The following is a 22044-nucleotide window of genomic DNA, read 5'->3' on the forward strand; positions in this document are numbered from 1 at the left end:
TTTGAAGCTCTTCATATTTTTCTTACCTTTTCAGGCTCTCCGTATTTTTGAACACCGCTTCATGCTCCTCCAATTTTTCAGACCGTTTCATGCTCCTCCAATTTTTCAGACCCTTTCATGCTCCTGCTATTTTTCAGACCAATTCATGCTTCTCCTATTTTTGAGACCGTTTCATGCTCCCATATTTTTGACACCTTTTGAAGCTCTTCATATTTTTCACACATTTTCAGGCTCTTCATGTTTTTCAACACCACTTCATGCTCCTCCTATTTTTCAGACCGTTTCATGCTCCTGATATTTTTGACAATTTTAGAAGCTCTTCATGTTTTTCACCACCGCTTCATGCTCCTCCTATTTTTCAGACCGTTTCATGCTCCTCGTATTATTGACACCTTTTGAAGCTCTTCATATTTTCACGTTTTTGAAGCTCTTCATATTTTTCACACCTTTTCAGGCACTTCATGTTTTTGAACACCTTTCATGCACCTCCTATTTTTCAGACCTTTTCATGCTCCTCATATTTTTGACAGCTTTTGAAGCTCTTCATTTTTTTCACACCTTTTGAAACTCTTCATATATTTCACACCTTTTCAGGCTCTTCATTTTTTCAACACCACTTTATTCTACTCCTATTTTTCAGACCTTTTCTTGCTCATCTAATTTTTGACACCTTTTGAAGCTCTTCATATTTTTCACACCTTTTGAAGCTCTTCATATTTTTCACACCTTTTCAGGTTCTTCATGTTTTTGAACACCGTTTCATGCTCCTCCAATTTTTCAGACCGTTTTACGCTCCTCATATTTTTAACACATTTTGAAGCTCTTCATATTTTTCACACCTTTTCAGGTTCTTCATGTTTTTGAACACCGTTTCATGCTCCTCCAATTTTTCATACTGTTTCACGCTCCTCATATTTTTAACACATTTTGAAGCTCTTCATATATTTCACATAAATTCAGGCTCTTCTTGTTTTTGAACACAGCTTCATGCTCCTCCTATTTTTCAGAAAGTTTCATGCTCCTCATATTTTTGACACCTTTTGAAGCTCTTCATATTTTTCACACCTTTTCAGTTCTTCATCTTTTGAACACCGTTTCATGTTCCTCCTATTTTTCAGACCGTTTCATTCTCCTATATTTTTGACACCTTTTGAAACTCTTCATATTTTTCACACCTTTTCAAGCTCTTCATTTTTTTCAACACCGCTTCATGCTCCTCCTATTTTTCAGCCCGTTTCATGCTCCTCATAGTTTTGACACCTTTTGAAGCTCTTCATATATTCACACCTTTACAGGCTATTCACCTTTTTCAACACCACTTCATGCTCCTCCTATTTTTCAGAGAGTTTCATGCTCGTCATGTATTTCACACCTTTTGAAGCTTTTCATATTTTTCACACCTTTTGAAGCTCTTCATATATTTCCTACCTTTCCAGGCTATTCATGTTTTCAATACCACTTCATGCTACTCCTATTTTTCAAACAGTATCATGCTCCTCCTATTTTTGACACCTTGTGAAGCTTTTCATATTCTTCACACCTTTCAGGTTCTTCATGTTTTTCAAGACCACATCATGCTGCTCGTATTTTTCAGACCGTTTCATGCTCCTCATATTTTTGACACCTTTTGAAACTCTTCATATATATCACTCCCTTTCAGGCTCTTCATTTTTTGAACACCACTTCATGCTCCTCCTATTTTTCAGACCGTTTCATGCTCATCACAGTTTTGACATATTTTGAAGCTTTTCAGATTTTTCACAACTTTTCAGGCTCTTCATGTTTTTCAACACCACTTCAAGCTCCTCCAGGTTTGCAGACCGTTTCATGCTCCTCATATTTTTCACACCTTTTGAAGCTCTTCATATTTTTCACATCTTTTCAGGCTTTTCATGTTTTTGAACACCGCTTCATGCTCCTCCTATTTTTCAGACCGTTTCGTGCTCCTCATATTTTTGACACCTTTTGTAGCTTTTCATATTTTTCACACGTTTTCAGGCTCTTCATGTTTTGCAACACCGCTTCATGCTCCTCCTAGTTTTCAGACCCTTTCATACTCCTCATATTTTTGACAGCTTTTGAAGCTCTTCATATTTTTCACACCTTTTCAGGCTCTTCATGTTTTTGAACACGGCTTCATGCTCCTCCTATTTTTCAGACCGTTTCATGCTCCTCATATTTGACACGTTTTGAAGCTATTCATATATTTCACACCTTTTCAGGCACTTCATGTTTTTCAACACCGCTTCATGCTCCTCCTAATTTTCAGACCGTTTCATGCTCCTCATATTTGACAAGTTTTGAATCTCTTCATATATTTCAAACCTTTTCAGGCTCTTCATGTTTTTCAAAACCGCTTTATGCTCCCCCTATTTTTCAGACCGTTTCATGCACCTCATATTTTTGACACCTTTTGAAGGTCTTCATACTTTTCACACCTTCTCAGGCTCTTCATGTTTTTCAACACCACTTCATGCTCCTCCTATTTTTCAGACCGTTTCATGCACCTCATATTTTTCACACCTTTTGAAGCTCTTTATATATGTCACACCTTTTCAGGCTCTTCATGTTTTTCACATCTTGCTTCACGCTCCTCCCAATTTTGAGACCGTTTGATGCTCCTCATATTTTTGACATCTTTTGGAGCTCTTCATATTTTTCACATATTTTCAGGCTCTTCATATTATTGAACACCGCTTCATGCTCCTATTTTTCAGACCTTTTCATGCTCCTCATATTTTTGACAACTTTGGAAGCTCGTCATATTTTTCACACCTTTTCAGGCTCTTCATATTATTGAACACCACTTCATGCTCCTCCTAATTTTGCAGACCGTTTCATGCTCCTCATATTTTTCACACCTTTTGAAGCTCTTCATATTTTTCACGCCTTCTCAGGCTCTTCATGTTTTTGAGCAGAGCTTCAAGCTCCTCCTATTGTTCAGACCGTTTCATGCTAATCTCTTTTTTGACACCTTTTGAAGCTCTTCATATATTTCACACCTTTTCAGGCTCTTCATGTTTTTCAACAACGCTTCATGCTCCTGCTTTTTTTCAGACCGTTTTATGCTCCTCATATTTTTCACAACTTTTGAAGCTCTTCATATTTTCACACCTTTTCAGGCTCTTCATGTTTTTGAACACCGCTTCATGATCCTCCTATATTTCAGACCGTTTCATGCTCCTCATATTTTTGACATCTTTTGAAGCTTTTCATATTTTTCACACTTTTTCAGGCTCTTCATGTTTTCCAAAACGCTTCTTGCTCCTCCTATTTTTCAGACCGTTTCATGCTCATCTCATTTTTGACACGTTTTGAAGCTCTTCATATTTTTCACATCTTTTGAAGCTCTTCATATTTTTCACACCTTTTCTGGCTCTTCATGTTTTTGAACACCGCTTCTTGCGACTCCTATTTTTCAGACCGTTTCATGCTCCTCATATTTTTCACACCTTTTGAAGCTCTTCATATTTTTCACCCCTTTTCAGGCTTTTCATGTTTTTCAACACCGCTTCATGCTCCTCCTATTTTTCAGACTGTTTCATGCTCCTCATATTTTTCAGACCTTTTGAAGCTCTTGATATTTTTCACACCTTTTCACGCTCTTCATTTTTTGAACACCACTTCATGCTCCTCCTATTTTTCAGACCGTGTCATGCTCCTCATATTTTTCACACCTTTTAAAGCTCTTCATATTTTTCACATTTTTGAAGCTCTTCATATTTTTCACACATATTCAGTCTCTTCATGTTTTTCACCACCGCTTCATGCTCCTTCTATTTTTCAGAACGTTTCATATTTCTCATATTTTTCACACTTTTGAAGCTCTTCATATTTTTCACATTTTTGAAGCTTTTCATATTTTTCACACCTTTTCAGGCTCTTCATTTTTTTGATCACCGTTTCATGCACCTCGTATTTTTCAGACCTTTTCTTGCTCATCTAATTTTTGACACCTTTTGAAGCTCTTCATATTTTTCACAACTTTTCAGGCTCTTCATGTTTTTGAACACCGTTTCATGCTCCTCCTATTTTTCAGACTGTTTCATGCTCCTCATATTTTTGACACCTTTTGAAGCTCTTCATATTTTTCACACCTTTTCAGGCTCTTCATGATTTTCAACACCGTTTCATGCTCCTCCTATTTTTCAGACCGCTTCAGGCTCCTCATGTATTTCACACCTTTTCAAGCTCTTCATATTTTTCACACCTTTTCAGGCTCTTCATGTTTTTGAACACCGTTTCATGCTCCTCCTATTTTTCAGACCGTTTCATGCTCCTCATATTTTTGACACCTTTTGAACCTCCTCATTTTTTAACAACTTTTGAAGCTCTTCATATATTTCACACCTTTTCAGGCACTTCATGATTTTCACGACCACTTCATGCTCCCCCAATTTTTCAGACCTTTTCATCCTCATCTCATTTTTGACACCTTAGGAAGCTCTTCATATATTTCACACCTTTTGAAGCTCTTCATATTTTTCACACGTTTTCAGGCTCTTCATGTTTTTCAACAGCGCTTCATGCTCCTCCTATTTTTCAGACCGTTTCTTGCTCCTCATATTTTTGACACGTTTTGAGGCTCTTCATGTTTTTCACACCTTTTCAGGCTCTTCATGTTTTTGAACACCACTTCATGCTCCTCCTATTTTTCAGATCGTTTCATGCTCCTCATATTTTTGACCCCTTTTGAAGATATTCATGTTTTTCACACCTTTTCAGGCTCTTCATATTTTTGAACACCGTATCATGCTCCTCCTATTTTTCAGACCGTTTCAGGCTCCTCATATTTTTGACACCTTTTGAAGCTCCTCATAATTTTCACACCTTTTGAAGCTCTTCATATTTTTCACAACTTTTCAGGCACTTCATGTTTTTCAACACCACTTCATGCTCCTCCTATTTTTCAGACCGTTTCATTCTCCTCATATTTTTGACAGGTTTTGAAGCTCTTCATATTTTTCACACCTTTTCAGGCTCTTCATGTTTTTCAACACCACTTCATGCTCCTCCTATATTTCAGACCGGTTCATGCTCCTCATATTTTTGACACCTTTTGTAGCTCTTCATATATTTCACACCTTTTGAAGCTCTTCATATTTTTCACACGTTTTCAGGCTCTTCATGTTTTTCAACGCCGCTTCATGCTCCTACTATTTTCAGACCGTTTCGACCTCCTCATGTATTTCACACCTTTTGAAGCTCTTCATATATGTCACACTTTTTAGGCTCTTCGTCTTTTTAAAACCGTTTCATGCTCATCCTATTTTTCACACTGTTTCATGCTCCTCATATATTTGAGACCTTTTGAAGCTCTTCATATTTTTCACACCTTTTCAGGCTCTTCATGTTTATCAACACAGTTTCTTGCTCTTCCTAATTTTCAGACCGTTTCATGCTCCTCATATTGTTGACACTTTTTGAAGCTCTTCATATTTTTCCACCTTTTCAGGCTTTTCATGTTTTTCAACACCGCTTCATGCTTCTCCTATTTTTCAGACCGTTTTATGCTCCTCATATTTTTGACAACTTTTGAAGCTCTTCATACATTTCACACCTTTTCAGGCTCTTCATGTTTTTCAACACCGCTTCATGCTCCTCCAATTTTTCAGAAAGTTTCATGCTCCTCATATTTTTAACATCTTTTGAAGCTCTTCATATTTTTCACACCTTTTCATGCTCTTCATCTTTTTCAAAAAAGTTTCATGCTCATCCTATGTTTCATACTGTTTCATGCTCCTAATATTTTTGACACCTTCTGAAGCTCTTTATATTTTTCACACCTTTTCAGGCTCTTCATGTTTTTGACCACCGCATCATGCTCCTCCTATTTTTCAGTCGTTTCATGCCTCTCAAAATTTTTACACCTTTTAAAGCTCTTCATGTTTTTCACACCTTTTCATGCTCTTCATCTTTTTCAAAACCGTCTCATTCTCATCCTATTTTAAAGACTGTTTCATGCTCCTCATATTTTTGACACTTTTAGAACCTCTTCATATTTTTCACAACTTTTCAGGGTCTTCATGTTTTTCAACACTGCTTCATGCTCCTCCTATATCTCAGACAGTTTCATGCTCCTCATATATTTGACACCTTTTGAAGCTCTTCAGATTTTTCACAACTTTTCAGGCTCTTCATGTTTTTGAACACAGTTTTATGCTCCTCCTATTTTTCAGACCGTTTCATGCTCCTCATATTTTTCACACCTTTTGACGCTCTTCATATTTTTCACACCTTTTCAGGCACTTCTTGTTTTTCAACACCACTTCATGCTCCTCCTATTTTTCAGACCGCTTCATGCTCATCTCATTTTTGACACCTTTTGAAGCTGTTCATATTTTTGACACCTTTTGAAGCTCTTCATATTTTTCACACCTTTTCAGGCTCTTCATGTTTTTGAACTCCGTTTCATGCTCCTCCTATTTTTCAGACCGTTTCATGTTCCTCCTATTTTTCAGACCGTTTCATGGTCCTCTTAATTTTGACACCTTTTGAAGCTCTTTATATTTTTCACACCTTTTCAGGCTCTTCATGTTTTTGAACACCGCTTCATGCTCCTCCTATTTTTCAGACCGTTTAATGCTCCTCATATTTTTGACACGTTTTGAAACTCTTCATATTTTTCACACCTTTTCAGGCTCTTCATGTTTTTCAACACCGTTTCATGTTCCTCCTATTGTTTAGACCATTTCATACTCCTCATATTTCTGACACCGTTTGAAGCTCTTCATATTTTTACACCTTTTGAGCTCTTCCTATTTTTCACACGTTTTCGGGCTCTTCATGTTTTTCAACACTGCTTCATGCTCCTCCTATTTTCACAACGTTTGAAGCTACTCTTAATTTTCACAGCTTTTGAAGCTCCTCATATTTTTCACACCTTTTCAGGCTTTTCATGTTTTTCAACACCGCTTCATGTTCCTCCTATTTTTCAGACCGTTTCATACTCCTCATATTTCTGACACCGTTTGAAGCTCTTCATATTTTTATGCCTTTTGAGCTCTTCCTATTTTTCACACGGTTTTCGGGCTCTTCATGTTTTCAACACTGCTTCATGCTCCTCCTATTTTCACAACGTTTCATGCTACTCTTAATTTTCACACCTTTTGAAGCTCCTCATATTTTTCACACCTTTTCAGGCTTTTCATATTTTTCAACAACGCTTCATGCTCCTCCTATTTTTCAGACCGTTTCATGCTCTTCATATTATTGACTCCTTTTGAAGCTCTTCATATATTTCACACCTTTTCAGACTCTTCATGTTTTTCAACACCACTTCATGCTCCTCCTATTTTTAAGACCGTTTCATGCTCCTCTCATTTTTGACACGATTTGAAGCTCTTCATATTTTTCACACTTTTTGAAGCTCTTCATATTTTGCACAAGTTTTCAGGCTTTTCATGTTTTTCAACACCGCTTCATGATCCTCCTATTTTACAGACCATTTCATGCTCCTCATATTTTTGACACCTTTTGAAGCTCTTCATAGTTTTAACACATTTTCAGGCTCTTCATGTTTTTCAACATCACTCTATGCTCCTCCTGTTTTTCAAACCGTTTCATGCTCCTCATATTTTGGACACCGTTTGAAGCTCTTCATATATTTCACACATTTTCAGGCTCTTCATGATTCTGAACACCGCATCATGCTCCTTGTATTTTTCATACCGTTTCATGCTCCTCATATTTTTGACACCTTTTGAACCTCTTCATATTTTTCACACCTTTTCAGGCTCTTCATGTTTTTCAACACCATTTCATGCTCCTCCTATTGTTCAGACCGTTTCTTACTCTTCATATTTCTGACACCGTTTGAAGCTCTTCATATTTTTACACCTTTTGAGCTCTTCCTATTTTTCACACCTTTTCGGGCTCTTCATGTTTTTCAACACTGCTTCATGCTCCTCCTATTTTCACACCGTTTCATGCTACTCTTAATTTTCACACCTTTTGAAGCTCCTCATATTTTTCACAACTTTTCAGGCTTTTCTTGTTTTTCAACACCACTTCATGTTCCTCCTATTTTTCAGACCGTTTCATGCCCCTCATATTTTTGACACGTTTTGAAGCTCTTCATATTTTTCACATCTTTCCAGGCACTTCATGTTTTTGAACACCTTTTCAGGCTTCTCATGTTTTTCGACACCGCTGCATGCTCCTCCTATTTTTCAGACCGTTTCATGCTCATCTCATTTTTGACACCTTTTGAAACTCTTCATAAATTTCACACCTTTTCAGGCTCTTCATGTTTTTGAACACCGTGTCATGCTCCTCATATTTTTCTGACCGTTTCATGCTCCTCATATTTTTGACACCTTTTGAAACTCTTCATATTTTTCACACCTTTTCAGGCTCTTCATATTTTTCAACACAGCTTCATGCTCCTCCTATTTTTCAGACCGTTTCATGCTCCTCATAATTTTGACACCTTTTGAAGCTCTTCATATTTTTAACACATTTTCAGGCTCTTCATGTTTTTCAACATCGCTCTATGCTCCTCCTGTTTTTCAAACCGTTTCATGCTCCTCATATTTTTGACTCCTTTTGAAGCTCTTCAAATTTTCACACCTTGTCAGGCTCCTTATGTTTTTGAACACTCTTTCATGCTCCTTCTATTTTTCAGACCGTTTCTAGCTCCTCATATTTTTGACACATTTTAAAGTTCTTCATATATTTCACACCTTTTCAGGCTCTTCATTTTTTTGAACACAGCTTCATGCTCCTCCTATTTTTCAGAGTGTTTCATGCTCCTCATATTTTTGACACTTTTGAAGCTCTTGATATTTTTCACACCTTTTCAGGCTCTTCACGTCTTTCAACACCGTTTCATGCTCCTCCTATTTTTCAGACCGTTTCATGCTCCTCATATTTTTCACACCTTTTGAAGCTCTTCATATTTTTCACACCTTTTGAAGCTCTTCATATTTTTCACACCTTTTCAGGCTCTTCATGTTTTTGAACACCGCTTCATGCTACTCCTATTTTTGACACATTTTCAAGCTCTTCATATTTTTCAATCCTTTCATGCTCTTCATGTTTTTCATAACCGTTCCATTCTCCTCCTATTTTTCAGACTGTTTCATGCTCCTCATATTTTTGACATCTTTTGAAGCTCTTCATATTTTTCAAACCTTTTGTAGCTCTTCATATTTTTCACACCGTTTAAGGCTCTTCATGATTTTCAACAACACTTCATTCTCCTCCTATTTTTCAGACCGTTTCCTGCTCCTCATGTTTTTCACACCTTTTGAAGCTCTTCATATTTTTCACACCTTTTCAGGCTCTTCATGTTTCTGAACACCGTTTCAGTCTCCTCCTATTTTTCAGACCGTTTCATGCTCCTCATATATTTCACACCTTTTGAAGCTCTTCATATTTTTCTCAGCTTTTCAGGCTCTTCATGTTTTTGAACACCGCTTCATGCTCCTCCTATGTTTAAGATCGATTCATGATCCTCATATTTTTGACACCTTTTGAAGCTCTTCATATTTTTCACACCTTTTCAGGCTCTTCATGTTTTTCAACACTGCTTCATGCTCCTCCTATGTTTCAGACCGGTTCATGCTCTTCATATTTTTCACACCTTTTGAAGCCCTTCATATTTTTCACACCTTTCAGGCTCTTCATGTTTTAGAACACCGTTTCATGCTCCTCCTATTTTTCAGACCATTTCATGCTCCTCATATTTCTGACACTTTTTAAGCTCTTCATATTTTTCACACATTTTCAGGCTCTTCAAGTTTTTGAACAACGCTACATGCTACTCCTATTTTTGACACCTTTTGAAGCTCTTCATATTTTTCAATCCTTTTCATGGTTTTCATGTTTTTCAACACTGTTTCATGCTCCTCCTATTTTTCAGACTGTTTCATGCTCCTCATATTTTTGACATCTTTTGAAGCTCTTCATATTTTTCAAACCTTAGAGCTGTTCATATTTTTCACACCTTTTAGGGCTTTTCATGTTTTTCAACACCGCCTCATGCTCCTGCTATTTTTCAGACCGATTCATGCTCCTCATATTTTTCACACCTTTTGAAGCTCTTCATATTTTTCACACATTTTCAGGCTCTTCATGTTTCTAAACACGGCTTCATGCCCCTCATATTTTTCAGACCATTTCATGCTTCTCATATTGCAGACACCTTTTAAGCTCTTCATATTTTTCACACCTTTTCAGGCTCTTCATGATTTTGAACAGCGTTTCATGCTCCTCATATTTTTCCGAACGTTTCATGCTACTCCTGTTTTTGATACGTTTTGAAGCTCTTCATGTTTTTCAAACCGTTTCATGCTCTTCATATTTTTCAACACCTCCTCATGCTCCTCCTATTTTTCAGACTGTTTCATGCTCCTCATATTTTTGACACCTTTTGAAGCTCTTCATATTTTTAATGCCTTTTAAGGCTCTTCTTGTTTTTCAACACCACTTCATGCTCCTCCTATTTTTCAGACTGTTTCATGCTCCTCATATTTTTGACAGCTTTTGAATCTCTTCATATTTTTCACACCTTTTCAGGCTCTTCATGTTTTTCAACACCGCTTCATTCTCCTCCTATTTTTCAGACCGTTTCATGCTCCTCATATTTTTGACACCTTTTGAAGCTCATCATATTTTTAACACCTTTTGAAGCTCTTCATATTTTTCAAAACTTTTGAAGCTCTTCATATTTTTCATACCTTTTCAGGCTCTTCATTGTTTTCAACACCACTTCATGCTCCTCCTATCTTTCAGTTCATTTCATGATCCTCATATTTTTGACACCTTTTGAAGCTCTTCTTGTTTTTCAACACCGTTTTGCTCCTCCTATTTTGCAGACCGTTTCATGCTCCTCAGTGTTTTCAGACCGTTTCATGCTCCTCATATATTTGTCACCTTTTGAAGCTCTTCATGATTTTAAACACCGTTTCATGTTCTATCTATTTTTCGGACCGTTTCTGCTCCTCCTACTTTTGAGACCGTTTCATGCTCCTCATATTTTTGACACTTTTTGAAGCTCTTCATATTTTTCAAAAACTTTCACAGCTCTTCATGTTTTTCAACTCAGTTTCATGCTTCTCTGATTGTTCAGACCGTTTCATGCACCCCATATTTTTCAGTCCATTTCACTCTCCTCATATTTTTGACACCTTTTGACTCTCTTCATATTCTTCACACCTTTTAAGGCACTTCAGGTTTTTCAACACCGTTTCATGCTCCTCCTAATTTTCAGACCGCTTGATGCTCCTCGTATTTTTGACACATTTTGAAGCTCTTAATATTTTTCACACCTTTTCAGGCTCTTCATGTTTTTCAACACCGTTTCTTGCTCCTCCTAGATTTCAGACCGTTTCATGCTCCTCATATTTTTATCACCTTTTGACGCTCTTCATATTTTTCACACTTATTGCTGCTCTTCATGTTTTTCAACACCGTTTCATGCTCCTCCTATGTTTCAGACAGTTTCGTGTTCCGCATATTTTCAGAAAGTTTCATGCTCCTCATATTATTGAAACCTTTTGAAGTCCTTCATATTTTTCACACCTTTTCAGTATCTTCAAGTTTTTGAACGCCGCTTCATGCTCCTCATATTATTCACACCTTCTGAAGCACTTCATATTTTTCACACATTTTCAGGCTCTTCATGTTTTTCAACACCACTTCATGCTCCTGCTATTTTTCAGACTGTTTCATGCTCCTCATATTTTTGACACCTTTTGAAGCTCTTCATATTTTACACACGTTTTCGGGCTCTTCATGTCTTTGAACACGACTTCATTCTCGCCTTTTTTTCAGACCGTTTCATGCTCCTCATATTTTTCACACCTTCTCAGGCTCTTAATGATTTTGAACACCGTTTCATTTTCCTCCTATTTTTCAGACCGTTTCATGCTCCTCATATTTTTGACACCTTTTGAAGCGCTTCATATTTTTCACATGTTTTCAGGATCTTCATGTTTTTGAACACCATTTCATGCTACTCCTATTTTTCAGACCGTTTCATGCTCTTCATGTTTTTCAAGACCGTTTCATGCTCCTCCTATTTTTCAGACCGTTTCATGCTCCTCATATTTTTCACACGTTTTGAAGCTCTTCAAATTTTGCACACCTTTTCAGGCTCTTCATGTTTTTGAACACCATTTCATGCTACTCCTATTTGACACCTTTTGAAGCTCTTCATATTTTTCACACCTTTTCATTCTCTTCATATTTTTCAACACCGTTTCATGCTCCTCCTATTTTCAGACTGTTTCCTGCTCCTCATATTTTTGACACCTTTTCAGGCTCTTAATGACTTTGAACACCGTTTCATACTCCTCTTATTTTTCAGACAGTTTCATGCTCCTCATATATTTGACACCTTTTGAAGCTCTTCATATTTTTCACACCTTTTTGGGCTCTTCATGTTTTTGAACACCACTTCATGCGCCTCCTATTTTTCAGACCGTTTCATGCTCCTCATATTTTGACACCTTTTTAATCTCTTCATATTTTTCACACCTTTTCATGCTCTTCATGTTGTTCAACACCGATTCATACTCCTCTTATTTTTCAGAATGTTTCGTGCTCCTCATATTTTGACACCTTTTGAAGCTCTTCATATTTTTCACATCTTTTCAGTATCTTCAAGTTTTTGAACACCGTTTCATGCTCCTCCTATTTTTCAGACCGTTTCCTGCTCCTCATATTTTTGACAACTTTTGGAGCTCTTCATATTTTTCACACCTTTTCAGGCTCTGCATGTTTTGAACACTCCTTCATGCTCCTCCTATGTTTCAGACCGTTTCATGCTCCTCATATTTTTTCACCTTTTGAAGCTCTTCATATGTTTCACACATTTTCAGACCCTTCATGTTTTTCAACACCGCTTTATGCTGCACCTATTTTTCAGAACAGTTTCATGCTCCTCATATTTTTGACACTTTTTGAACCTCTTCATATTTTTCACACCTTGTCAGGCTCTTCATGTTTTTGAACACCGCTTCATGCTCCACATATTTTTAAGACAGTTTCATGCTCCTCATATTTTTCACACATTTTCAGGCTCTTCATGTTTTTGAACACCATTTCATGCTTCTCATATTTTGACACCTTTTGAAGCTCTTCATGTATTTCACTCCTCTTCAGGCTCTTCATGGTTTTCAACACCATTACATGCTCCTCCTATTTTTCAGACCATTTCATGATCCTCATATTTTTGACACCTTTTGAAGCTCTTCATATTTTTCAAACCTTTTCAGGCTCTCCATGTTTTTCAGCACCATTTGATGCTCCTCCTATTTTCAGACTGTTTCATGCTCCTAATATTTTTCACACCTTTTCAGGCTATTCATTTTTTTTCAACTCCAGTTCATGCTCCTCCTATTTTTCAGACCGTTTCATGTTCCTCCTATTTGTGACACTTTTGAATCTCTTCATATAGTTCACACCTTTCCAGGCTCTTCATGTTTTTCAACACCGCTTCATGCTCCTCCTATTTTTGAGACGGTATCATGCTCCTCAGATGTTTGACACATTTTGAAGCTCTTCATGTTTTTCACACATTTTCAGGCTCTTCATGTTTTTCAACACCGTTTCATGCTCCTCCTATTTTTAAGACCGTTTCATGCTTCTTATATTTTTGACACCTTGTGAAGCTCTTCATATATTTCACACCTTTTCAGGCTCTTCATGTTTTTAAACACCGCTTCATGCTCCTCCTATTTTTCAGACCATGTCATGCTCCTCATATTTTTGACACCTTTTGAAGCTCTTCATATATTTCACACCTTTTCGGGCTCTTCATGTTTTTGAACAATGCTGCATGCTCCTACTATGTTTCAGATCGTTTCATGCTCTTCATATTTTTGACACTTTTTGAAGCTCTTCATATTTTTTACACCTTTTCAGGCTCTTCATGTTTTTCACACCTTTTCAGGCTCTTCATGTTTTGCAACACCCCTTTATGCTCTTCCTATTTTTCGGACCCTTTGAAACTCCTCCTATTTTTGACTCGTTTTTAAGTTCTTCATATTTTTCACACCATTTCAGGTTCTTCATGTTTTTAACGCCGTTTCATGCTCCTCATATTTTTCAGACTGTTTCATGAAACTCATATCTTTGACACCAATTGAAGCTCTTCATATATTTCACACATTTTCAGGATCTTCATGTTTTTCACACCTTTTCAGGCTCTTCATGTTTTGCAACACCGCTTCATGCTCCTCCTATTTTTCAGACCGTTTCATGCTCCTCATATTTTTGACAATTTTGACGCTCTTCATATATTTCACACCTTTTCAGGCTCCTCATGTTTTTCAACACCGCGTCATGCTCCTCCTATTTTTCAGACCGTTTCATGCTCCTTATATTTTGACTTCTTTTGAAGCTCTTCATATATTTCACTCCTTTTTAGGCTCTTCGTGTTTTTCAACACCGTTTCATGCTCCTCCTATTTTTCAGAACGCTTCATGCTCCTCATATTTTTGACACATTTTGTAGCTCTTCATATATTTCACACCTTTTCAGGCTCTTCATGTTTTTCAACACCGCTTCATGCTCTTCCTATTTTTAAGACAGTTTCATGCGCATCATAATTTTGAAACCTTATGAAGCTCTTCATATTTTTCACACATTTTCAGTCTCTTCATGTTTTTCCACACCGTTTCAGGCTGCTCCTATTTTTCAGACCGTTTCATGCTCCTTATATATTTGACACCTTTTGAAGCTCTTCATTTTTTTCACTCCTTTTTAGGCTCTTCGTCTTATTCAACACGGTTTCATGCTCCTCCTATTTTTCTGAACGCTTCATGCTCCTCATATTTTTGACACCTTTTGAAGCTCTTCATATTTTTCACACCATTTCAGGCTCTTCATGTTTCTGAACACCGTTTCATGCTCCTCATATTTCTACATGTTTTGAAACTCTTCATATTTTTCACACCTTTTCAGGCTCTTCAGATTTTTCAACACCGCTTCATGCTCCTCCTATTTTTCAGACCGTTTCATGCTTCTTATATTTTTGACTTCTTTTGAAGCTCTTCATATATTTCACTCCTTTTTAGGCTCTTTGTGTTTTTCAACACCGTTTCATGCTCCTCCTATTTTTCAGAACGCTTCATGCTCCTCATATTTTTGACACATTTTGTAGCTCTTCATATATTTCACACCTTTTCAGTATCTTCAAGTTTTTGAACACCGCTTCATGCTCCTCATATTTTTTACACCTTCTGAAGCTCTTCATATTTTTCACAACTTTTCAGGCTCTTCATGTTTTTGAACACCGTTTCATGCTCCTCCTATTTTTCATACAGTTTCATGCTCCTCATATTTTTGCCACTTTTTGAAGCTCTTCATATTTTTCACCCCTGTTCAGTATCTTCAAATTTTTGATAACCGCTTTATGCTTCTCATATTTTTCACACCTTTTGAAGCTCTTCATATTTTTCACACCTTTTCATGCTCTTCATGATTTCCAACACCGTTTCATGCTCCTCCTATTTTCAGACTGTTTCATGCTCCTCATATTTTTGACACCTTTTCAGGCTCTTAATGATTTTGAACACCGTTTCATACTCCTCTTATTTTTCAGACAGTTTCATGCTCCTCATATATTTGACACCTTTTGAAGCTCTTCATATTTTTCACCCCTTTTCGGGCTCTTCATGTTTTTGAACACCACTTCATGTGCCTCCTATTTTTCAGACCGTTTCATGCTCCTCATATTTTGACACCTTTTTAATCTCTTCATATTTTTCACACCTTTTCATGCTCTTCATGTTGTTCAACACCGTTTCATACTCCTCTTATTTTTCAGAATGTTTCGTGCTCCTCATATTTTGACACCTTTTGAAGCTCTTCATATTTTTCACATCTTTTCAGTATTTTCAAGTTTTTGAACACCGTTTCATGCTCCTCCTATTTTTCAGACCGTTTCCTGCTCCTCATATTTTTGACAACCTTTGGAGCTCTTCATATTTTTCACACCTTTTCAGGCTCTGCATGTTTTGAACACTCCTTCATGCTCCTCCTATGTTTCAGACCGTTTCATGCTCCTCATATTTTTTCACCATTTGAAGCTCTTCATATGTTTCACACATTTTCAGACCCTTCATGTTTTTCAACACCGCTTTATGCTGCACCTATTTTTCAGAACAGTTTCATGCTCCTCATATTTTTGACACTTTTTGAACCTCTTCATATTTTTCACACCTTGTAGGCTCTTCATGTTTTTGAACACCGCTTCATGCTCCACATATTTTTAAGACCGTTTCATGCTCCTCATATTTTTCACACATTTTTAGGCTCTTCATGTTTTTGAACACCATTTCATGCTTCTCATATTTATGACATCTTTTGAAACTCTTCATGTATTTCACTCCTCTTCAGGCTCTTCGTGGTTTTCAACATCATTACATGCTCCTCCTATTTTTCAGACCTTTTCATGCTCCTCATATTTTTGACACTTTTGAATCTATTCATATATTTCACACCTTTCCAGGCTCTTCATGTTTTTCAACACCGCTTCATGCTCCTCCTATTTTTGAGACCGTATCATGCTACTCATATTTTTGACACATTTTGAAGCTCTTCATGTTTTTGAACTCCGCTTCATGCTCCTTCTATTTTTGAGACCTTTTGAAGCTCTTCATATTTTTCACACATTTTCAGGCTCTTCATGTTTTCAACACCGTTTCATGCTCCTCCTATTTTTCAAACCGTTTCATGCTCCTCATATTTTTGACACTTTTTGAAGCTCTTCATATTTTTCACACCTTTTCAGGCTCTTCATGTTTTCAACACCGTTTCATGCTCCTCCTATTTTTAAGACCGTTTCATGCTTCTTATATTTTTGACACCTTTTGAAGCTCTTCATATATTTCACACCTTTTCAGGCTCTTCATGTTTTTCAACACCGCTTCATGCTCCTCCTATTTTTCAGACCATGTCATGCTCCTCATATTTTTGACACGTTTTGAAGCTCTTCATATATTTCACACCTTTTCAGGCTCTTCATGTTTTTGAACAACGCTTCATGCTCCTACTATGTTCCAGATCGTTTCATGCTCCTCATATTTTTGACACTTTTTGAAGCTCTTCATATTTTTTACACCTTTTCAGGCTCTTCATGTTTTTCACACCTTTTCAGGCTCTTCATATTTTGCAACACCGCTTCATGCTCCTCCTATTTTTCAGACCGTTTCATGCTCCTCAGATTTTTGACAATTTTGAAGCACTTCATGTATTTCACACCTTTTCAGTCTCCTCATGTTTTTCAACACCACTTCTTACTCCTCCTATTCTTCAGACCTTTTCATGCTCCTCATATTTTTGACACCTTTTGAAGCTCTTCATATATTTCACACCTTTTCAGGCTCTTCATGTTTTTCAACACCTTTCATGCTCCTCCTATTTTTCAGACCGTTTCATTCTCCTCATATTTTTTACACCTATTGAAACTCTTCATATTTTTCACACCTTTTGAAGCTCTTCATGTTTTCACACGTTTTCAGGCTCTTCATGTTTTTCAACACCGCTTCATGCTCCTCCTATTTTTCACACCATTTCATGCTCCTCATATTTTTGAAACCTTTTAAGCTTTCATATTTTTAACACATTTTCAGGCTCTTCAAGTTTTTGAACACCGCTTCATGCTATTCCTATTTATGAAAACTTTTGAAGCTCTTCATATTTTTCAATCCTTTTCATGCTCTTCATGTTTTTCAACACCGTTTCATGCTCCTCATATTTTTCACACCTTTTGAAGATCTTCATATTTTTCACACCTTTTGAAGCTCTTCATATTTTTCAAACCTTTTCAGTCTCTTCATGGTTTTCAACACCACTTCATGCTACTCCTATATTTCAGATCGTTTCATGCTCCTCATATTTTTGACACCTTTTGAAGCTCTTCATATTTTTCACACCTTTTCATGCTCTTCATGTTTTCAACACCGTTTCATGCTCCTCCAATTTTTTAGACCGTTTCATGCTCCTCATATTTTTCACACCTTGTGAAGCTCTTCATACTTTTCACACCTTTTCAGGCTTTTCATGTTTCTGAACACCATTTCATGCTCCTCCTATTTTTCACACCGTTTCATGCTCCTCATATATTTCACACCTTTTGAAGCTCTTCATATATTTCACACCTTTTCAGGCTCTTCATGTTTTTGAACACCGCTTCATGCTCCTCCTATTTTTAAGATCGTTTCATGATCCTCATATTTTGACACCTTTTGAAGGTCTTCATATTTTTTCACACCTTTTCAGGCTCTTCATGTTTTTCAACACCGCTTCATGCTCCTCCTATTTTTCAGCCCGTTTCATGCTCTTCATATTTTTGACACCTTTTGAAGCTCTTCATATTTTTCACACCTTTCAGGCTCTTCATGTTTTAGAACACCGTTTCATGCTCCTCCTATTTTTCAGACCATTTCATGCTCCTCATAATTTTGACACCTTTTAAGCTCTTCATATTTTTAACACATTTTCAGGCTCTTCAAGATTTGGAACACCGCCTCATGCTACTCCTATTTTAGACACCATTTGAAGCTGTTCATATTTTTCACACCTTTTCAGGCTCTTCATGTTTTTCAACATCGATTCATGCTCGTCCTTTTTTTCAGACCGTTTCATGCTCCTCATATTTTTAAAACCTTTTGAAGCTCTTCATGTTTTTCACACCTTTGCAGGCTCTTCAAGTTTTTGAACACCGCTTGATGCTCCTCCTATTTTTCAGATCGTTTCATGCTCCTCATATTTTTGACACCTTTTGAAGCTCTTCATATTTTTCACACCTTTTCAGGCTCTTCATGTTTTGAACACCACTTCATGCTCCTCCTATTTTTTCAGACCGCTTCATGCTCCTCATATTTTTGACACCTTTTGATGCTCTTCATATATTTCACCCGTTTTCAGGCTCTTCATGATTTTGAACAGCGCTTCGTGCTCCTCCTATTTTTCAGACCATTTCATGCTCCTCATATTTTTGCTACGTTTTGAAGGCTTAATATTATTCACACCTTTCAGGCTCCTCATGTTTTGAACACCCTTCAATGCTCAACCTATTTTTCAGACCAGTTCCTGTTCCTCATATTTTGAAACCTTTTAAGCTCTTCATATTTTTAACACATTTTCAGGCTCTTCAAGTTTTTGAACACCGCTTCATGCTACTCCTATTTTTCACACCTTTTGAAGCTCTTCATATTTTTCAATCCTTTTCATGCTCTTCATGTTTTTCAACACCGTTTCATGCTCCTCCTATTTTTCAGCCCGGTTCATGCTCCTCATATTTTTGACACCTTTTGAAGCTCTTGATATTTTTCACACATTTTCAGGCTCTTCATGTTTTTCAACACCGTTTCATGCTCCTCCTATTTTTCAGACTGTTTCATGCTCCTCCTATTTTTGACACATTTTTGAAGCTCTTGATATTTTTCACACGTTTTCAGGCTCTTCATGTTTTTCAACACCGTTTCATGCTCCTCCTATTTTCAGACCGTTTCATGCTCCTCATATTTTTCACACCTTTTGAAGATCTTCATATTTTTCACACGTTTTGAAGCTCTTCATATTTTTCAAACCTTTTCAGTCTCTTCATGGTTTTCAACACCACTTCATGCTACTCCTATATTTCAGATCGTTTCATGCTCCTCATATTTTTGACACCTTTTGAAGCTCTTCATATTTTTCACACCTTTTCATGCTCTTCATGTTTTCAACACCGTTTCATGTTCCTCCTATATTTCAGACCGTTTCATGCTCCTCATATTTTTCACACCTTGTGAAGCTCTTCATATTTTTCACACCTTTTCAGGCTCTTCATGTTTCTGAACACCATTTCATGCTCCTCCTATTTTTCACACCGTTTCATGCTCCTCATATATTTCACACCTTTTGAAGCTCTTCATATATTTCACACCTTTTCAGGCTCTTCATGTTTTTGAACACCGCTTCATGCTCCTCCTATTTTTAAGATCGTTTCATGATCCTCATATTTGACACGTTTTGAAGGTCTTCATATTTTTTCACACCTTTTCAGGCACTTCATGTTTTTCAACACCGTTTCATGCTCCTCCTATTTTCAGACTGTTTCATGCTCCTCATATTTTTGACACCTTTTGAAGCTCTTCATATTTTTCACACCTTTTCGGGCTCTTCATGTTTTTGAACACCACTTCATGCGCCTCCTATTTTTCAGACCGTTTCATGCTCCTCATATTTTGACACCTTTTTAATCTCTTCATATTTTTCACACCTTTTCATGCTCTTCATGTTGTTCAACACCGTTTCATACTCCTGTTATTTTTCAGAATGTTTCGTGCTCCTCATATTTTGACACCTTTTGAAGCTCTTCATATTTTTCACATCTTTTCAGTATCTTCAAGTTTTTGAACACCGTTTCATGCTCCTCCTATTTTTCAGACCGTTTCCTGCTCCTCATATTTTTGAAAACTTTTGGAGCTCTTCATATTTTTCACACCTTTTCAGGCTCTGCATGTTTTGAACACTCCTTCATGCTCCTCCTATGTTTCAGACCGGTTCATACTCCTCATATTTTTGACACATTTTTGAAGCTCTTGATATTTTTCACACCTTTTCAGGCTCTTCATGTTTTTCAACACCGTTTCATGCTCCTCCTATTTTTCAGACTGTTTCATGCTCCTCCTATTTTTGACACATTTTTGTAGCTCTTGATATTTTTCACACCTTTTCAGGCTCTTCACGTCTTTCAACACCGTTTCATGCCTCTACTATTTTTCAGACCGTTTCATGCTCCTCAAATTTTTGACACCCTTTGAAGCTCTTCATATTTTTCACACTATTTCAGGCTCTTCATGTTTTGAATACCGTTTCACGCCCGTCCTATTTTTCAGGCCGTTTCATGCTCCTCATATTTTTGACAACTTTTGAAGCTCTTCATATTTTTCACACCTTTTCAGGCTCTTCACGTCTTACAACACCGTTTCATGCTAATACTATTTTTCAGACCGTTTCATGCTCCTCCTGTTTTTGACACCTTTTGAAGGTCTTCATATTTTTCACACGTTTTCAGGCTCTTCATGTTTTTGAACACGGCTTCATGCTCCTCCTATTTATCAGATCTTTTCATGCTCCTCACATTTTTGACACCTTTTAAGCTCTTCATATTTTTCAAACCTTTTCAGGCTCTTCATGTTTTTCAACACTGCTTCTTGCTTCTCCTATTTTTTAGACTGTTTCATGCTCCTTATATTTTTGACACCTTTTGAAGCTCTTCATATTTTTCATACCTTTCAGCCTCTTCATGTTTTTGAACACCGTTTCATGCTCCTACTATTTTTCAGACCATTTCATGCTCCTCATGTTTTTGACACCTTTTAAGCTCTTCATATTTTTCACAGATTTTCAGGCTCTTCAAGTTTTTGAACACCGCTTCATGCTACTACTATTTTTCAGACCATTTCATGCTCCTCATATTTTAGACACCTTTTGAAGCTCTTAATATTTTTTAAACCTTTTCAGGCTCTTCATGATTTTCACACCTTTAAGGGCTCTTCATGTTTTTGAACACCGTTTCATGCTCCTCCTATTTTTCAGACCATTTCATGCTCCTCATATTTTTGAAACCTTTTAAGCTCTTCATATTTTTCACAGATTTTCAGGCTCTTCAAGTTTTTGAACACCGTTTCATGCTCCTCCTATTTTTCAGACCATTTCATGCTCCTCATATTTTTGACACCTTTTGAAGCTCTTAATATTTTTTACACCTTTTCAGGCTCTTCATGATTTTCACACCTTTTCGGGCTCTTCATGTTTTTCAACACTGTTTCATGCTCCTCCTATTTTTCAGACTATTTCATGCTCCTCATAATTTTCACACTTTTGAAGCTCTTTATATTTTTCACACCTTTTCAGGCTCTTCATGTTTTTCAACTCCGCTTCATGCTCCTCCTATTTTTCAAACCGTTTCAAGCTTCTCATATTTTTGACACCTTTTGAAGCTCTTCATATTCTTCACACCTTTTCATGCTCTTCATGTTTTTCAACACAGTTTCATGCTCCTCCTATTTCAGACTGTTTCATGCTCCTCATATTTTT

The sequence above is a fragment of the Dama dama genome, chromosome 12 (assembly GCF_033118175.1).
Source record: "Dama dama isolate Ldn47 chromosome 12, ASM3311817v1, whole genome shotgun sequence".
NCBI lineage: Eukaryota > Metazoa > Chordata > Mammalia > Artiodactyla > Cervidae > Dama > Dama dama.